General features: G+C 50.5%; 1 protein-coding gene across 1 annotated transcript in view; it reads right to left on the reverse strand.

The window, feature by feature from the left end:
• fng (Fringe glycosyltransferase) overlaps nt 1-19,912 on the reverse strand; it is a 116,007-nt gene that overhangs the window by 94,142 nt on the left and 1,953 nt on the right. The gene's annotated exons all lie outside the window — the stretch shown is intronic.

The following is a 19,912-nucleotide window of genomic DNA, read 5'->3' on the forward strand; positions in this document are numbered from 1 at the left end:
ACGGACATCAACGGATATACGACTGGATCTTGGCGCTCGGCTCGCACGAAGCCGTGCATGCGCATCTACACAACAAAGAGACTCGTAGATGCATCGCCGCTGGAGGAAATGCGAAACTAAAACCGAGGAAGCGAATTCGCTGAACGCGCAAACGATAATGGGAGCGGAAGACGGGAGCTGCACGGACGGTAGCAAAGACAAAGGCGCCTGCTGATGACGATCACGATTTTTTTTTTTTTTTTGCCCGTTGACCACCGGTACAAAACAAAACGAGAGCTTGTAGTAAGTAGGGAATGTAGACGTTGTCTTTGAATAAAAAAGACCGCCACAGCCACGTCGCAGTGTATCGTTTTAAAACGCATTTTCTAACCACAGGAACCAAGCCGACGTCATAAGACCACAGCATAGATGTGGACATGTAGTGCCATGCAATGGTCCCGTGATTCGATGGGTAAGTGTTGCGAAGTGAACGTAAATGCAGTGACGGACGTACTGCAGACGCGGTGTGACGAGATTAGGAACTTTGTGGGCGTAACCCGGTCGACTCACGCCAGGTCTAATTGGAGAGGACAGCTTCCTGTGCCCGACTATATATTAAACAGACTGATCAGAGCGTATGTCATATTTGATATTACATTAAAAAAAAAAATGCTCCGTCCATGCTTTACTGACACTTTCCCCTAGTAAAATAGAGAAAACAAACTTTATCCCGAAGAACAGCATTTCCTGGCATCATTTCTTGTCGCTTTTATTGTTATTACTATAATAATTATTATCCGAATGTCATAGGCTTTTGCGCTCTGGTCACGGCTGATGTGGCACGTGAATGCCAAATTTCTTCATCCGCAGTTTCATTTGCGCCACCAAAGAGACTCTGAATAAACCTGAATGTTACGTACGAAATTTCGGGAAAACCAGTTCAATGGCTTTTTTTCTCGATGATGTTAAAGGCAGCAAATACCTGTCTCGAAAGTCCTTATTTAGCGTTTCGGCTCTTTCATTTCCTTCACTTTCTCGTCTGTCTACCAAACCCTGACCTACCCAGGCGGGACTCTTATGACTACAGACGCGCACATTTCTAAACCTTTCTTTGAAACATGCCATTCACCCAACGCTGTGCAGCGTTCGCTGTCCTTGGTGCGGAGGCCGGCCAACTCTCGCCCACATTACGTGGTATTGCCAGCTAACAGGCCACCCAAAATTATAAAATAGCCGGCAAGATTTCCAGAAGGGAGCAGCGGGAGACTTGGCTCGCCAGCGAGGATCGGGAGATGCAACTAGCGCTCCTCGACTAGGCACGGCGGACCGCTCAAGCCAGTGGGGCGGCCCTGGAATAGGGCCTCCACCCACTCGCTTTCTGCACTCTTCTTTTTCTTTCTTGAATAAACGTTTTGATATATATCGTCTTTCTTGGTAAAAGGGGTGCTCTTAAAATCCAACCTTTATCTTAGTTCATTTATTCGTTCTAAAGCTGGGTGGCATTCCCTGCTAGTGCAAACGGATAAGACCATAATGCAGACATAATTTGGCAAACGCTCACGCTAAAAGCGTTTCCTAAAGGTCCATACGAAAGTGCCAGGTCGACGACTACAGGCAAAACCGGCGAGCTGAATAAATCTACGGGTGCTTGAAAGTCGCGCTACAGCGCACTCCGTGATATGAGACAACAACAAAAAAAAAAAAAAAAAAGGGGGGGGGGGTGTATGCGATGGAGACAGCTACGGCCGGGCAACAAAGTGGACAACTGGCACCTTATCTCCATCGCCAATGGCAAGTGAGGTGAATACGGACACAATAAAAAACCCAGATAAGGAGGGAAGGAGGAAGAACAGGCGGCTGTCGATTTGACCATACGCTATGCCTCGCCAGTACCGTGCAGTGCGGCAGACTCTGGCGTTGTATACGCCTCGACCGATCAACGCGGGAAGTTTGCTTGCGGCGATGTCTATAGAATGACCTTAGACTGAAATCAAAAGGAGAGGAACTAGAAGAACGCGGAAACTTTCCCACTCATGGTTGCAAGAACAGGCAAGTGTCGCGTTGGACGTCTCAGCTAATCCCGGAAGAAACTGCAACAAACGTGAATTGCAAAGGCTTTCACGTTCTGCGCAACCTCTTTACGCTTCCCACAGCCTTTCGAACAGACTATGGAGATCACACTATCGCTGAAATGATGAGACCACCGCTGCACGTGGACTACCGCAATTTGTTAGCTCAATCTACACGAAATGACCGAGCACTCGGCAGTCATTTGCCGTGACTGCGCGCGGGAGTGCGTCCTGCACGACTAAGGACAAGGCCACCGAGTCATTCCTGACAAACTCTGAGGCTATGAAAGACAGCTTCGTGCCGCGTCTGCGTCCGAGTCGTTTGTAACCAGCTCAAGCGCGTCATTAGTACGAGCGCTGTGTTCAATGTCGGCGCGCCTTTTGTTTTGAAGCGAATAAATCGTCTTTGCTGCACTCAAACGCGCTTGTGCCACCATCCGAACGCGCGCCCTCCCCTCGCCCTCCCGCCATTCCAATTCGCGTTGACTAACGACGTCGGGAGTAGCGAAGGGGGTCAAAGATGTGCCTTAATTTGGCTGACTCAAGCTCTCCTGAATTTGCGAGCACATGATGCTTGCCGCAGCAACAGACTTTATTTTTTTACTATCTCTCTCACTCCCAAGCTGTGAAACGCCATCTTTCCGCGTTCCCGAGTGCATTAGGCCTACGGCGAAACTGCACAGAACTGCGGCGGAGTGAGCGGAGCTGAGCGTCCTCTCTGCCACTTCATCCGCTTTCCGCGACATCTCTTCCTCTGGACAGTCATTATCGCCACACACAATCAGGTCCACTTAAGATTGCACGCCGCAAGCAGAGAGAGAGAGAGAGAGAGAGAGAGAGAGAGAGAAGGGTGGCTCCGAGCGTCCCCGCCGCCATTCGCCACAGCGGACAGCGCAAATGGCTCGGATGGTCCGGCCGCATGCACCACTTATCACGGAAGGCGACGCGCGTTATTCTTGTTCCGCCTCCGAGTCGAGTGGACCGTCAAGGAAGGAGGGCCGTGACTGCGCATGCGCGAGCACTGTGCGTAACAGGAGTCCTCGAACTACCGATGTGGAAGGACGATTGGCAGTAGAAAGCATACTGTAGTCGGAGGGGAGAGGGGAGCGGGGGGGGGGGGGCACATCAGACGCCATCTCGCTGCTCGAGCTCGGAGCAAGAGAGCAGAGGCCCATGTGGGGCAGGCAGAAATAGCATCTCCGTCCAGAATACAATGGGGGCAGCATCCTTATCATCGAAAGTCTAATTTCGCCTTTCTTTATCGTTTACTCTGTATCACCACTGAAAAGTTATTTTCGATTGTAACGTGGAATCTATGGCCTCCACTTCTTGGCCAATCCTGCCTACTGGGTTGCTGAACAACGTGAAGATCCCAGTCGGCGTTATCAGATGACCGTCAGCTGTCTGGATTTGGAGCCGGTCCCACGAAGTCTCAAAGTGTGCTACACTATTTTTGAAAGCATCATAGTTCCACTTGACTTCCCAAAAGCGTGCCGTATCGTTTCACGACTGCGTCCGCATTTATTTGGAGGGGAAATATTAGTTACTAGTGAAGAAAACGAAGGCCGAAGTTCACTTTATGTGCATACACCACTTCAGACTGTTTCTCTGGACCCTCTCAGTCATTTCATCTGCAGCACTAGAATAACGCGTACAACGAATCCCTCCGCAGCCACCTATAGTTCGCATAAAGCGACAAACTGGCGTTTCCCGTGAAACTATGTGTTCCGTCAAATGAAATGGAGGTGCAACGCGCAGGAACGAGCACGCTGGGGGCCCATAGCGACAAAACACAGCCCTCGCAAACAAAAACGAGAAAAACAAAAACAAAACAAAGTAAAGCGAAGTGGGGCCCCGGATTTCTCAGAAACCCCTTGGGCGAAGGCGAGGGAAGGCCAGTCGACCATCCTGCAGCTACCGATCAAGAAAGAAAGACCTCCACCCAGAGCGATGGCAGTGAAAGGCGAGCACGTCTTGCCAGAGAACCGGGGGGTACCGGTCGTCCACTGCGAACTATCTACTGCATGAAGAAAAGACAAGCGTCGGTAAACGAAGGCGGCAGAGAAGAAAGAAAGAAGATACAAAACGCGGTCCGTCCGTCCGCCACCACCGTGGAGCACGCAAGCTCGGCGCAGAGAGGGCGAGCTGCACCCGTGTCCTCCCCCCACCACGGCCGGTTGGCACTGCGGGCTCCTTCCTCCTCCTCGGTTCTTCCCCCCGGCACCGTCCAGGAAGCGGGCGGCGGTCACTACGCAGTAGCCGCGAGGTGCTCGTGGCAAAACAAGCCTAGCGCGCGCGCGTGCTGGTTTACCCAAGAGAGAGCACGCCGGCTTCGAAGGAGTGCTCCAGCGGGAGAGGGGCATGACGAAGAAAAACTGCCGGAATTACGCGTCGTGCGCTGCGAAGCAGCCGAGTGAGGTGTCTCGCCTATCCCCCCCTCCCCCCCCCCCCCCCCAGATCGGAGAGCACTCCGCTTCCCGCTGCTCGCGGCCGGTCAAGAAAAAAGAAAGAAAGAAGGAAAGAAAGAAAAGAAGCAGACCTGCTGCACGGAGGTGGTTCATGTAGCCAGGTTAAGCGGATCAAGTCAAGCAGGCGTCGCGCTTGTGGGTGCACGTCTCCCAGTGCCACTGTCGCAAAGCCAAGCGCGTCGCAAAGCCAGGACACTACGCGCTAGTTGCCAAGTATGTAGTGCTAACATTCCGGGACGGTGGCTATAAATTGGGGCGTTTCGTTCCCAACCTAAACAAGTGGCTTCGTAACTCGAGTTAGTTAAAGAACGCTTCACTGCAGTTTCGTTCGAGCCGATACTAAGCGCGTCACTGACTCTCTCCTTATGTGATGCCCGTAGGAATTACATAAAAGAGGGGATGAGGGAGGAGTACATTTGTGATTTACGTGGCTTTACAGCAAGAAAGGAACGCTGTGCTGACGGCGTAGGCGATTGTTAGGAGGACCACAAAACGCTCTGAACTCCGCGGAACAGACTTTCGACCCGCTAACGCATCCACCGTACATAGCTGGAACGGAATTGGCTTTCTGCCCAAACAACAATAACTGGATCATTTAGCTCGTGTGTGGGCTGCCTGCGGACGTTGACAGCAACGCTACGCCAGCTCTACAGCTTAGGAAGAAAAAAGAGGAGCTGCTTCGTGGGCTTCCATGACACCTATAATTTATACCACGACCTACTACCGTAATATAATACAGTAGGTCGTGATTTATACACCGCCGTTTGTGTTTTCTTCACTGATAAACGGGTAGCTAAAGGGAAACACTACATGCGTTTATACAGACAAAACACTATTTGAAAGCTATATTCTCGGTAACTTCCCTGTGACCGCTTGCTTATGCTATGAGAAAAAAAAATAGTCGACGTTCCATATTTTTTAAATTTTGCGCCCAAACCCGAGCGCCGGTACAGCGGTGTGACGTCACGGGTTCCACATATTTTGCTGGTATTTCGAACGTTGTGGCTCATTAAATGTTCTTGAAACTTATTAAAATCATTCTTCGCCTCTTTCAGTAAGCCGTGAAGGTCGTCTTTACGGGCAAGAAATGAACCATATAGGCCCTAGAAGACGCTGTCGAAGAAAAAGTCAGTGACGTCGCGGGAAGCTGGTACGGTAACTTCGAGTCGGCGTCGCCACCCGTCTCTCCCGTTTTTTTTTTCTTCTTTAAATCTTGCCTGGCTTATCGTGGCTATTTTTCCCGGTATAAGCAACGTCGTAGGTTGGAAACAGCTGAGCACGAGGTCGCGGGATCGAATCCCGGCCACGGCGGCCGCATTTCGATGGGGGCGAAATGCGAAAACACCCGTGCACTTAGATTTAGGTGCACGTTAAAGAACCCCAGGTGGCCGAAATTTCCGCAGTCCTGCACTACGGCGTGCCGCATAATCAGAAAGTGGTTTTGGCACGTAAAATCCCATAATTTAATTTTAATCTTTAGGTTGGAAACAATAGACTGGCGGGCTAGTTTGGCACTGCATGACGTGAGCTACACACAGTGCAAAGACACACCCGCTGTGTAGTCGCCACCGTGCACTGTCGTGGGGCGCCTATACCCCTCTGCGCTGTCAAAGATTGGGCTGCTTGGTTCTGCACGATTAAAAGTATATGTAACCGCGCGTCTTCGTGAAATCAGTGCTTGTCCTTGTCTGCTTGTTTTTTTTTTCCTCGTTCAAGAAGTCGCGTTGTTGTACTTTGAATCGTGGACAAGAGCGCCTTACTTCTTTCTTATTGTAGCGGCGTTTTGCCGATACAACTCGGCTAATTTTTCTTCTTTAGCACACCTTTAAAGGCCAGACAGCAGACGATATTATGTATAGCGAGGCTCACCTTTAGCATAACAGCTTTAATGATGGCTGAACTTGGTAGCACCTGGTGCTACCGTGCACGGCTATTTATGTAATAATACTAGATACATTTATACAACCACTGCCGACCGTGGGACAGGTCAAGGGGGCCGTTCCGCTCCAGCGATCTTCCTGTCCGGGCGGTGGCCGCTATTTGGAGAGAGAGAGAGAGAAATTGCCAAGGGTAATTGCCGCCGCTGGAAAGTAGTGCCAAGAGCGCATGCCTGGCCGCGGGTCGTCTTTTAACAAAGTGCCAGGCAGGTTAGGGGGTACTCTGGGGGGAAAGCAGACAACGTTGGCGTTTTTGTTTGCTTCTGAGCCTCTTCGAAGCTCATTTTTTAGAGCCAGCCTCATCATCGCTCTCTTTTCTCTCTCGAAGTCTGAGGTAAAAAAAATGGCAGATGCACCATGCATGCGTTCTTTTGTCTTTTTTTTTTTGCATATGACTAAGTCGACACGATACATTCTTGCTGAAATTTATCTACTAGCATCACGAAACATGGTTTAGGGTCCTAAGGAAAAGGAAACAGGAATGAACAGGAGAGACAAAACGGACATCGTGCTAATCCTTACTTACATTGCCGTTCCTATTTAAACTTTTCTTAATTCCTTCCATTCTAAATTCTTCAAAGAATTTCCCTTCTTTTAGTTCTTTGAAAGTATAATCACCCATTTATCTATTCTCATTTCTCTATTACCCGCTACTCTTTTATTCGTAGTTCTACCTTTTCAAGTTCTTTGCTTTCTTTTTTTTTCTAAATTCATTAACTGTGCGTACAACCCTGCGATTCTTGGCTTATCGTCCATACTGAGTGTGAGCCAAGCTCTAAATGCACATCGTCATAATAATAATAATAATTATTATTATTATCATCATCATCATCAGACCAGCACCCGCTGTGTGCACGTTTGAGTTTGTATTTGCTCTTCCTTAGCGAAATCAATCATTTTTCGTGGCAAGTATATATTTCTGAGGCACGAACTTTGACATGGCCGCGCTATGCAGAGCAAGGCTAAATACTGGTGAAGTATTTTGCGAAAACTTTGTTTTTTTATTATTTGGCGGCAAGAGGATTGATCGTTACTGAAGAAAAACGAAGGCGAAAGTTCCCCTTTTCAAATTTCGCGAGCACCTCAGGGCCTGGACCTCACTGTGACGCCACGGATTACGAAGTGCGTTTCCCTCTCTGGGCCGTTTCGGAGTCAAAAAGGTTCCGCAAGCTTTTCAAGTTGACTCTTCGGGTTCTTAAGAACGCTATTTCCGATTTTTTACGAAGCAAGGAATGTAACAGAGGATCTAGGTGTTTATTTTGACAGTAACCTTAAATTCGTTGATTATGTTAACCATATCGTGAGCGCGATTCTGTTTAGTGCTCTTCGTTTTGTATCTCAAATGACTCACTGACTTCGTGAGCCCCATGTTTCAAGAGATGCATTCATATCTTCGGTTGTTAGTAGACTTTAACATTGTTCGGTACAATATGGAATAGCACTGGCGTCGTTCTCGAATTAAAAAAAAAAGAAGTGCGGCAAAATGCAACGTACATTTGTTAATTTATTATTCGACAGGTACTAGCGTGAGTAATATGCCAGTACGGAGGCAGTACAGTACAGTAATACGAGCGGCAACACAGGAGCGCGTGTCAGATAGCCTCGAACCCTGCTACTGGCGACACGAGGCGGTCGCCGTCGGAAACAAAGTGGAAAGGAGGACACTGTTCACATAACTGTTGGCACTCCGACCGTGCATCTGTCTCTTTATACAAAGTGCGGAACTCCGCACGGGCAGCTCACACTGATAAAGCTGTTCGCTATTGTTGTTACTGATAGCTTTGTGCACCGAAGCGTGGCCAATAGCAGCACTGCTTTGAAGCGTAGACATTCGGGAACTACGTCCCCGGGAAATCTGTCCATCTGCCTGGAACGCGTGGCCACGATGCGCTCCATAAGATATACATCAGGTTCTATGGGGGGTACAATCTGAATATACCTTACGCTAAACGCAAGAAGGGGCGCCTGAGAGCTGCGCTTTCAAAAAAATAAAGAAATAAGTAACGAAAGAAAAGCATGAAAGAAAAAAGGAAGTGACTCGCTGTAAGTTACTGTGCACGTTACCGCCTTATCGGCTATCGGCGGCCAGTGAAATGCCGTAAGCTGCCGTTTTCCACAAACGCAGGCGCGGTGGGAGTGCCAACAGACAGCGAGCGGCAGAGCGTCCCCCTTTCCCCTCTGTTTTCGACAGCGCAATCCGCGTATCTCGGTTTCGAGTCCATTTGCCACGCGTTCGCGTGTTCTCGCTCGTATTGCTCGCCACAGCAGAGGGGTTCATAATACCCGCCGAGGTGGCCTCGCGGCTATGGCGAAGAGCTGCGTCGAAGTCCGAGGTCGCGGGGTCAAATCCCGACTGCGGCGGTAGTATATCGATGGGGGGCGTGAAACACAAAAAACTCTCGTGTAGCGTGCACTGGGTGCACGTAAAAAGAAAGGAAACCCAGGTGGCCAGATTAATGCCCAATTAACAAAATCTTTAATGGCTTCTTCTCATTATTACAATTACGTGGTAGTTCGTTACAACGCGAAAACATTGAATACAGGTATATTATATCAGCTTTTGCTGCAATCTACTGGTTTATATTCTTCGGAAATGCGATTTTGACGGAATCTTGTCCTTGCTGCACACTAAATTTGTAGCGCTAGTCCCATAACCCGATTGAAATGCCTATTAACCCCGTATATATATATATATATATATATATATATATATATATATATATATATATATATCGCACAGAGCCGCCTTTTATGTGTTCTCCAACGGCACAAATGCTGTCACCCTACGCACACAGCCGCAGACACGGCCACGTGTACTCGCCGAACAATCGCAAATTATGGGGCCGCACGGCGGGAACGGCCAGAGGAACGGCGTCGCCCTTGAAGAGCGCGGACGCATACGCTTCCGGGATAAGCTTCTGCCGCCGCGATAAGCGATAAGGACGCCAGACAGCGCGTCTTTTGCGCGCGCAATCTCGCCGCCTTGGCGACACGGTCGAGGACAGCGCCTGGCAAAGAACACGGCAGCCCCGTTTCGGCGCCACCGCAACCAACGAGAGAGAGAGAGAGGGGGGGGGACCGCTGGGCCTGTGTAGGACCGATTAAGACAAGCCTGCAAGCGAGAAAAGCGGAAGCGAGCTTTTCCCGAAATAAACAAGTTTAAGCTACCACAGACGTTCTCTTAAAATCTCCGCTTTGCCTTTCCCTAGCGCTAGAAGGCTGATCGTTGGCGGAGAAAACGACGGTCAGGACATTATTTCGCCCTTCAATATCGGCGCCGACGACGTCGGTGTGACATTACGAGTTTTCGAAGTTTTATTGCGTGACTCGGCCTTTCTTACGCCCACTGAATATTCCCAAGGAAGTTCCTTGCTTTCTAGTGCCCTGTAAGCATTTTTCAATGGTAAACGACAACAGGAACGAAATTACTCGTATAACAAGCGATTCCGTATTTTGCGGTCAAAATTATATTTTTCGTATGCGTATTGTGAAAGGCGCTGCAGCGATGACTCCTACAAGGAATGTGTACCTGTAAAGCAAACGGACACCACCGACGGTTGATTTGTTGGTTCACAATGATGAATACATGTATAGCGGTTTCTGAGATGCGGATAGGAAGCCGCAGTGGACACCACAAAATACAGTGCTGGAGAATCTGGACTTCACAGTAGATGTAATACAACCTTCCCGAAGGACATATGTAACAAAAAATCAAGAGATACGCCCGGTGGGCCAGACGGCCGAACAATTTGACAAGCGACACAAGCATGACCCGCAGTCGCGCATTCAGCCGTACGAACCATGGGGAAGAAAATGAGCGACTTCTTTCACAAAGCATCTCCCGAATGTATGTTAGATAACGATCTTAATTCGCTGAGCGCGCTCTTAACATGCTTCGTTGTCTTTTCTTTTTGTGTGTGGCGGGGGGAGCATTAATTGTATATTTAAAGTAGACGCCGTGAAATTGCATGACGTCACGGGGGCAGCTAGTGCGGAGATTTCACGACGGCGTCACCATACGTCTTTCAATTTCCCATCTTTCCCAGTCTACCAAATCTCCACTCATAATAAAGTTGGCATACATTGTTCTTTAACTCCACATTTGTATTTAGCGTCACTACGGCGATGCTCGCTGCGATACCACTTTCCTATAAAAACATTGCTTTCTACAGCAGAGGGCAGGGGCCCAACATGCAGGATTTCCTCCCGTTTCGGCAAGTGCCCCTTCCTCTCTGGCACCTCCGGTATCCTACTCTCAGCTCACTCTCGGCTGCTTCTGGCTTACGTCCAACCTTCGAGGGGTCTCCGTCCGTCATGTTATTCTCTCTAGAGCTCCTAACAGACCCCTGCTATCTCCCTTGTGGACGTTCCCTTCTTCTTTTTCTTGGCAACCTTCTCTTCGTTACGGCCGAAGTTCTTTCGTCCGAACGAGGGCGGCGTGGCATACCACCGCGATCGTTACATGACAACGCTCAAGTGTAGTGCTAGAGTGGGGCGTAATACGAGCGCTTGAAGAAGGAAAACCACGCTAAAAGCGGCGCCAAGAACGCGAAACAGCCGTTGGCGCATGACACGCGTGTGATATGGCCTAAGAGCGAGTCCGCGACTTGTGCTAGCGAGCGTATGAACACGAGTGCCAGGCCCGTCGCCACATCTCTAAGTGCCCCTCCGAGCAAGACATCCTCGTCCTCCCGAAGTAAGAAAACGAAAAATTCAACGAGATAGGCGAATGTTTTTTTTTTCTCTTTTTTGCACACGCGCACCCTCCTCCTCATGGGGCGTCAGCACACGCTACAGCGCATTTGAGCGCCGGTTGGGTCCCAATATTTATCTTTCTTTCGCGGTGTGACTTGTGTTCAGTCATCGGAAGAGAAAGAGGCTCACACCACGTTGAAACCACAAACGGTTCCGCACTTAAAATGACTAGAACTGATTAAGTCGCACCAATGCAGCTAGCTGCGGTGCGACAAAGTCGGAATCGAAAGCTTCGATTTAGTAAACTTGTGCCGCATCAATTCGGAAGAAACTGAGGAATCAAATCGAAACCTTAGGAATCCCCGCACGAAAGCAAGCAACGTACGCGGTTGCCTGCGGAAGTCTGCTTCCACTGCGTAGGCACTTTCAAATTCCCTGTTTTCCCCAGGTTTTCCCAGGCTTTGTGAGACATTGTTTGGCAGTCAACGACACTGGAGCCTCAGAACTCGCCTGCACCGAAGTTCGGCAACGATTCCTAGAGCCGCAGTCTTTCACGCCCCTCCTCTCCCCAGCGTGTCGAATTACCCGCCTGCAAACGTCGCGCGCGAAAGAGCGCATTTCACTTAACCACGCGTCCCCCTCGCCTGATGCGACGCGCTCGCAAAGGCGGAGCGCCCACTTTCTTTTCCCACGCCGGTTCCCGGGGGAGCAGCGTTCATTGCCGCGCCATTAACGCACGTTGACACACGCGCGTTGAATAACAGCCACCCACACAGCCCCGTTCCCCCTGCCAGGCAAGGAACCAACCCCCCCCCCCCCCCCCCGCAAATTTAGTCAAACTGATCCCCCCACCATTCTTCCCAAAAGCGTCCTTCCTGTCTCTCCTCCCCAATCCCCTTGCGCAGATCATCACCCCTCAGCGACACCCGTTCACCTCCCTCCCCCGCGCACACTTCCACGAGCACGCAGCAACGAGCGCACATTACGCCTTTATTCAATTTGAAAGCCAGAATTCCCATGAGCGTGCAGCTTATACACGGTCCTCGCCGCGACAACTGTAAGCGAGCGGGAAACACCGCGAAATCGGTTCCCATCAGCCAACGATCCCTCCTCCCACTTCGCCCTCCTGCCTGAGTAGACCAGACTCCATTTTGCCACCGATCACCCCAAAATAGCGAAACGGAGGTGACCAGCGGACTTTCGGACGGCGGGAGTGTTCCCCCCGCCGTGCGCTAGTCGGCAAGGTTTAATGAGCGCGGAACACGACGGAGAGAACAAAATTTGTCAAGCCGCGCTAGCGTTCCACCTCCACCCCCGGGACTTCCCACACCGCTAGCCAAAAAAGGAGAGAAGGAACAGGACGAGGCGAATCGACGTGACAGCGCGAAAAGACAGTGGAAAGCGCACTACGCTGACGGGTTGCAAACGCAGTGCATCGTTTGCAGTGCGTCGACCACTGAGCGCATTACCATCGAGTGTCCAAAACATACGCATGCTCGGTATACAGTGTACGCTGGGGTTTGTGGATGGCAGCAACGAGGCACGAGCAGAGGAAAGCGCAGATAGGAATATTATAGGGCGTGACGATAATCTTGGACGTTTAGTTCTTTGTTGTTCGCTTGTTATTGTTTGTTCCCGTGTGTGTGTGTGTGTGTGTGTGTTCCGGCTACTCGGCGACTCTATCCGAAGGGCAAAGCCGAATCGACATCGAAACGGTACCAAAGTGCATGTCGTGCGCGCCAATGCGCATGCGGATCATACAGACTCTGCAGTTTTCTTTCGTGAGCGTTGAGAGGTCGCGCGAAGCTGCGAGAAAAGAAAGCTGCTGGCAAATTTCGAGCCCGTGTCAAATATGTCTCCAGTGAACGAGGGCACACCGAGACAAAAATGAGCAATGCTGCGCGTGGGGCGGAAATTTAGGCAGATTTCGCGCAAACTTACCGTACTGAATATTTAACCACATATTGTTCCTGGCCTCTGCCGGTCCACTTCATAAAAAAAAAAAACAACATAATTATAAGGAGCCACTGGAACGAAAGTATGCAAGACACCACTGGCGACGGTATCGTCCTCGTGGCCTTGAGCACAAGTTAAACGAGGCGGAGTAGAGATAGTTGACCATGCACATGATCAATTAGAAAAAAATATCGATAGGAAACATTACTGCGAGTATAACGGCGAATCTCGTGCGGAATACTGCGCAAGAAAACAAGTTATCAAGTGGACATTGGCTGTCCCATAACTTGGCGCCGATATTCTAACGATCTGAGGCAGCGGCGTGAGTGCCTTTCTACGATAACCCCGTCTCCTTGAGCTGAGCTTGTGTTACGCTGAATTAGCAACACGCCCAAGCCTCTGTACCCATGTCAGAATATGAAGGGCCCGTAACGAGCAGCCGGATATCGTGAACATCAATCGAAATTTGACAGGCCCCAACTGTGAACTACGCGAAGAACTCGGTGCCTCAAAGGACAAGAGGTTCACAGGAACAGGGAGAGTTGAAGTGATTTACGGTGGTTGAACAAAAGTACATGCTCCTGCATGGAGCCAACTTCTAAAAGGACTTCGCAACTCTCGTTGCAGCAAGGCTAAGTGCTGGTCCAGTTGGTAGGCGATCAACCAAGACGAAAACCAGCGAAGCAAACGCGTACACAACAAAACACAACGAGTACACGGGAGGAATGCTGGATTAGCCTGCGCCAAGCACGGCGATAACTTCCATGTTTATGTAAACAATAAAGTGCGCTTGTTAATCCAACATTCGTCCAGCGCACTCCTTGCAGCTCGTGTATGCGTCTCGTTCGCTCGTTTTCGTTGACAACCATTGTGGAACTGACGAAGTCAGCTCCTCTTGGAGAAACGCTGGCTCACGAGTCCTCTCTTGTTCGACCTCTGCTGGTCACGTGGAGCTTTGCAGCAACACAACCCGGCCTCCGAGAGAAACCTGGTTCAACTAACTCGGCGTCATTCTACGACCCACTAGAGTTCTCGTGCAAAGTGACGGGGGCTTTACTCGCCCGCGCGGGTCGTTGGCTCCCAAGGGGAGGAACACCGCTACACAACAACAACCCGTCCCCCGCTACACCACCCTCGTGTGCATCACAATGCCGCACGTGTCGCCGGGGTATGTGCGCTGGCGCTCGTTCGACAAAGGCGAGACCCACCGCGCGCGAGCACGTTTTTTCCTTGGGGGAAAGGAGAGAGCGGCGACCCGTCTCGAAGCGGGGAGTTTAGCGCCGAGGTCGGGCCACTCGGAACGACGCAGATGGTGCGGCATCACGGGTTGTCTACCAACAGGAACAACGCCGCGATGCCACCCCACCAAGGCAGCGACCTTCTCTGCCCCCCTCCACCTCAGCTCCTTACATTCCACGAAAAAGGTCGCGCGATGACCTCTCCGTGATGAACATAGAACAGTGTGGTGGTAGTTACCACTCGACGTTGTTTGGCTCAAAAGACCAACGAATCGAGCTCGGCTTGGCTCTCCGCATCACAGTTCATGGAGTACCTGGTGCAGAGACGTGTCCACAATCGCCGGTGGCCGACATCTTGTGGTGCTGATGGAAGCTAGAGCACACACATTGCAACGGCCATGCCCTACCTACTACTCTTGCAGAGGCGTCAGCAGTAACAATAATTATCGTAGACTTCTTCCCCCTTCTGAGAGAACAATGGTGCGACACAGAAAAGGTTTTTAACGCCTTGTGGTCGAAGAAAGCGTCACAAGACGACGCTACCAACGCCGCTGCTACCACCGACGTCTCCGGCCGGTGTTCCATAGATTACAGTACATTTATGCACTGCCCTAAAGCTCTGTAATGTTCGGCGTCCAGCAATATACAGTAGAACCCCGCTGTTACGTTCCTCACTGCTGCGTTTTCCCGGCTGCTACGTCGTTTTCATCCGGTCCCGGCATAGCTTCCATAGGATCCAGTGTATAAGGAACCCCGCTGTTACGTCGTAGCTGTGAAAACGTTCCCGCATGATACGTCGCAACTTAGCCCCCCGAACCCGCCTGGGCTAAAGTAGGCAACGCGCTCCAACCGCCATTTTGGCTTTTGACGAGTTTTGGCCGGGCTTGGCTATGGAACTGGCTGCGAGAAGCCGCACGCCAGTTCGAGAGGCCGCCATCGAATTGGCGTGCGGCTTCTTGCAGCCAGCTCCATAGCCAAGCCCGGCCAAAACTCGCCAAAAGCCAAAATGGCGGTCACATACGACGACTACGTCGCCGTGGATGTTGTTGTCGGGACGTCAGAGTGTCAGAGCATCGCCGAGATCGTTGGGATCTCGGTCGCGAGTGAAGTCGCAGACTGCGATGCACGAGCCGCATGATGCCGGGGAGTTGCCAAATCGTAGCTTTCGAAAAGCCGTTGCGGCTCTGGACCTCCTCCGCAGGTACGTCGCACCTCACAGCGACGCTGACAGCAATGCGGCCTTCCAGGCTATTGAGAAACGTGTGGTGATTTCTAGCGAGCGAAAGAAACGGCAAGCCACAATTCTGGACTTTTTTTTAGGTCCTAAGCGCACTCTGTGGAAATAAATTGTCTATAGTTGAAGCTGCACTTTTTTTCATTCATTTTCGAAGCTTTCCTCACTGTTGCGTTTTCCCGGCTGTTACGTTTTTTTTCCCCGGTCCGGTGAAAAACGTATGAACGGGGTTCCACTGTATATCTATTAGTTACCCTCGAGGCCTGCTTGACTATTGCTCGCACCATGAATGACTGACAGACATCCACCGAATAATCCCGACATAATCCCGACAATAATCCCGAGCAGCCCTTCCAGACCACGGCACGAAGAGGTCTACCAGAATTGGTTTCATCACTCATGCTTCACGAGAAATACAGGATGTGACGTGATTTTGGGACTGAATAATATTTGGTTGTGAACTCGGCGTCAAGGCTCGAAGAGCATCAGATTTCTTTGCCTAACGTTTCCTGAAGTTTCTTAAGATGTTGTCCAAGAGCCCTAACTTTGTACGAAAAAAACCACCTGCACGAGTCTCCAAGCTTCTGCAGAATTAGATGCGTGCCAAAAGAGATTAAAAAAAAACAATATTTTCTTCACTATAGGTTGCGCATAAGTTCCACATACATATCGCTGCCTTTCAACGACGCCGCGAGCTTATCACCTGCACAATACAACGCCGAATAAAAAAAAATTGCTCGGTGAAGCCGCAACACCATACAAACTCTCCACGACGCCAGTGAGCGCAACAGCTTCTGGCCAAGGCCAGTAAATAGTTTATCGGTAAACAAAGTTATTACACTACATTAAGAAACATAAAATGATACGTAGCTAGCGGATACCTTGTCGGCTGCAAGGGAGCATCACTATAGAGTAGAGGCCCTCGGCAATCGCTGATAACTATAATCTAAGTCATGCTTATTCTGACTCGGCGTGCGGCCGAACAAGCGCCTCCACCTTAGATTAAAAAATAATAATAAAAGCTGCCTTCAAGAAAGATTGCGTTGTTGACCTAGAGGTCGCCGGTTCGATTACCACCGCGGCGGCCAGATACCTAAGGGGGGCAAAATGCAAAAACCCTCATGCAGTGAGGTTTAGGTACAAGTTAAAAAACCTAGAGTGGTCAAAATTAAGCCGGAGTGCCCCACTAGGGCGTGCCCCATAATCAGAGCGAGATTGTGGGACGTAAAACGGTAGATCATATTTTTTTTTTCTTTAGAAATGAAAGGGAAGGAAGAAGAAAGACCCTCCCCACATGCTTAAAATACAGCCTCGCCTGCAATGGAGTCTGTGCACCGGAAATTACGAAACACTGAACAACAATAGCAAGGACGTCGCAAGATTCAGGAAAAGCCGCTGCTCACATTCACAAAATGGGAAAGAAAGAAAACACGGAAGTTGAGACAAATGACAAGACTGACAAATAAGCGTGCACAGCAGCCCCCCTCCCCTCCTCATTTTTCTTGTGTATTACTTACGCATTTACTTCTTTCGGCCCGCTTCGCCATAACCTCTCCGCGGTACCCCTTTAAGAAGACAAGTGAAATAGCCCAAGTACTTTTCGTGTTTAGTCGGAGCCCCTCTTTAACAGCGGTTGCACACGAAACGAGGCGAGGGATAAAACAACGCAAGAAAAAAGAAAATACAAAGCAGACGTTCGCCGTGCGGTGGGCCCAACGCCTTCTCGCAGTTGACGCGCACGAAGTCACGGAAATGTCATTGCGGGATGTGCCAACACATATCCTCGACACGACGACCGCACGCCGCATAATTCAGTTGCGTAACACGAACGGCACGCACACGTACACGGAGGTAGGGGGGGGGGGGGGGGGGCGTGGTGTCGCGTCGGGATCCACCGGCTCGACGCACACTTCGCGTACGGACACGTTTCCCGATTTTGGCAACGAGCGTCGCTAGGCCAGACATTGCACGAGCTTTTGGGCGCTGGTTTCCGGGTTTCGGGCAGTAAGCATTTCTGCGCAGTCGCCACCGTGCGCCTTCCGGAAGTCGCCCACAGTGCCGCTTCCGGTCGGAACCCAGACTGCCGGGAGGCACACCGCCCACTTCCGAGTGGGTTACATCTTACGTCCTTCGCCGCTATAATCCCCGGCGTGTAGCAGCTCGTTAGTCTACTTCCGCCAGGAACACGTGTCTCGGAAAAAACGGAACGCCGACCGACCCATTATATTTCGCTACCTGCCGACAGTCGCGACACCTGGGTGTGATGGCGGAAGCCGTAATGACGATCGTCATCATTAGTAAAGTGGAGAACGGGGACGACATGACGTCCTCTAGTTGGCGGCAAAATTTGCCCGCGAGGGATCTTTGGCTGTGGGAGTCGGGAGCTACCTGTGGGAGCTGCAGGGTACGGCGGTCCAGCCAAGGTTGCTACTCTGCGCGATCTCGAATTTCGCCAAATTGTACGATTCGCCATCTTGTTGGCTCGGATTGGTCCAGATAGCTGCTACGGCCTCTCTGATTGGCTCAAAATGCCGTTATGGCAGAATTCCAGAATATGACAGAATTTGGCGATGCACAGAATAGCACCGCAGCGAGGGAATGACGCGCGCAGTACCAATGTGATTGCCTAAACTCCGTTCTTCAGACTTCAAATGCGGCTCTATGACTCGGCGAAACTGACCATTGACAACAAAATATTAGGCAAAAGAAATTCGCAAAAATTATGCGAGTGTGCAGGTACTGATTACCCTACACGCACTGCAAGGGAAAAAAATAATTATTTCATGGGGATTAAGCTGAAGCGCAGTAAAAGTGCGCAAAAAGGACGCGTTCCTGAACTAGCTGGTTGATACTTGCAGCATTAACAAGCGCGTGTCTTAGAAGGGACAAAAGGCGTAGACAAGAGATAAGCGTCTACCTCGTTTCTGCCGTCTAAGGTGCGCTCTTGCTAAACGTGCAAGCGTAGAAAGTAATGCCGCGCAGTGACGTTTGCAGCCACAACCACGAAGATTAAGCCAATCCACGTACTACCCACAAATCCCGTGGTACAGGTCAGCGATTGCAGCGCCATAGTTCCCTAGCAATTTCTGTAGGGAAATTTTATGGTTGCTTGCACTGCATTCTCGAACTCGCACCGATTGTAAGTTGTAACGCAGACCCAACAAAGCTCCCGTCAAAAAGAACGGTCACTCACGCAGTGCTTCCGTAATTACCGTGCGGTAATACGGTAACCCAGAGCTTCGCATCTGCACTGTTTTGCGGTATAGAAGTGTTACTAGACGGACGAGTGTGTTTCCGTAGTACCACGAAAAAAGCAACTAGGCTGTACAGCGACAACGGCCATGGTTAACTTCAGTTGATACACTGCTCGCGAGTGCGAACCCACTGCGTTAACGGTAAATTTTACGTGATTTACCTCTCGTTCCACTGTGTGTGCACATTGACTGCGCCCACGGAAGCACAGTGTGCATAAACTCCAAACTACTGGCGGTCGCCATTATCGGTGGCAACCTTCAGTCTTGGGCACAAGCTCCGCCCACAAAAACGTGGTTCCCGAGGGACCAGTTTCACTACGTCAGTGATGCCACAAAGCATCGTCGGTTGCAGTAGCCCTACGCGGGCCGAGGGGGGCAATTGTTAAGAGGCGCACGTGCGCTTGAACCGTGACAAACCCGCTTAGCTCTGTAGAGTGAAAAGATCCCAGAAGTTGAGCTATTGAGGCACCCCGTAGGTTAAAGCAGGCGCACCCGCGGCACCCCTCGGCTGCCCCTAAAATTCACTAAAAGAAAAAAAAAAACAGAAAAGAAAAATCAACAACGGCGCGGCCTTGGGCATTCCCCTCAACGCCGCCTGGAACCTCATCATGGCTCCGACAGCGCCAAGACCGAGTTGTGCACACTGAACGTGGTGCAGTCGCATGTGCGCACCTATTCGTGGCGAGGTGTAGGGTGGGGTGCACCTGCCACCAGTACATTCTTAGGTCCATAACGGGGTCCCAGATTCATCTCGGCGTTTCGGTAAGCGCCGCACATATTGCGCAGGCTCGACCGCACGTTTATTGGCATTCGATTCCCCTTCCTTTCACTACAACGAATATCGGACACAACGAACACCTTGAAAAGAATCCCTTAAGTTTCGCTCTCAAATGTGCGATTCTGGTGAACGAAACAAAGGCACGCAGTGTACGGATGCCACGGTTGTTCTTCCCTGTCTCTTGCCACTCAAACGCAAATGCGTTGTGTGCACGAATTGTATTTAGTTAGCCTGCTCCGAGTATGTTGCAATGCCTAGCATTCACATTTTTTTCCATTTCTTCATTACACCTATACTGTTCTTA

Source organism: Dermacentor variabilis, chromosome 8, assembly GCF_050947875.1.
Source record: "Dermacentor variabilis isolate Ectoservices chromosome 8, ASM5094787v1, whole genome shotgun sequence".
NCBI lineage: Eukaryota > Metazoa > Arthropoda > Arachnida > Ixodida > Ixodidae > Dermacentor > Dermacentor variabilis.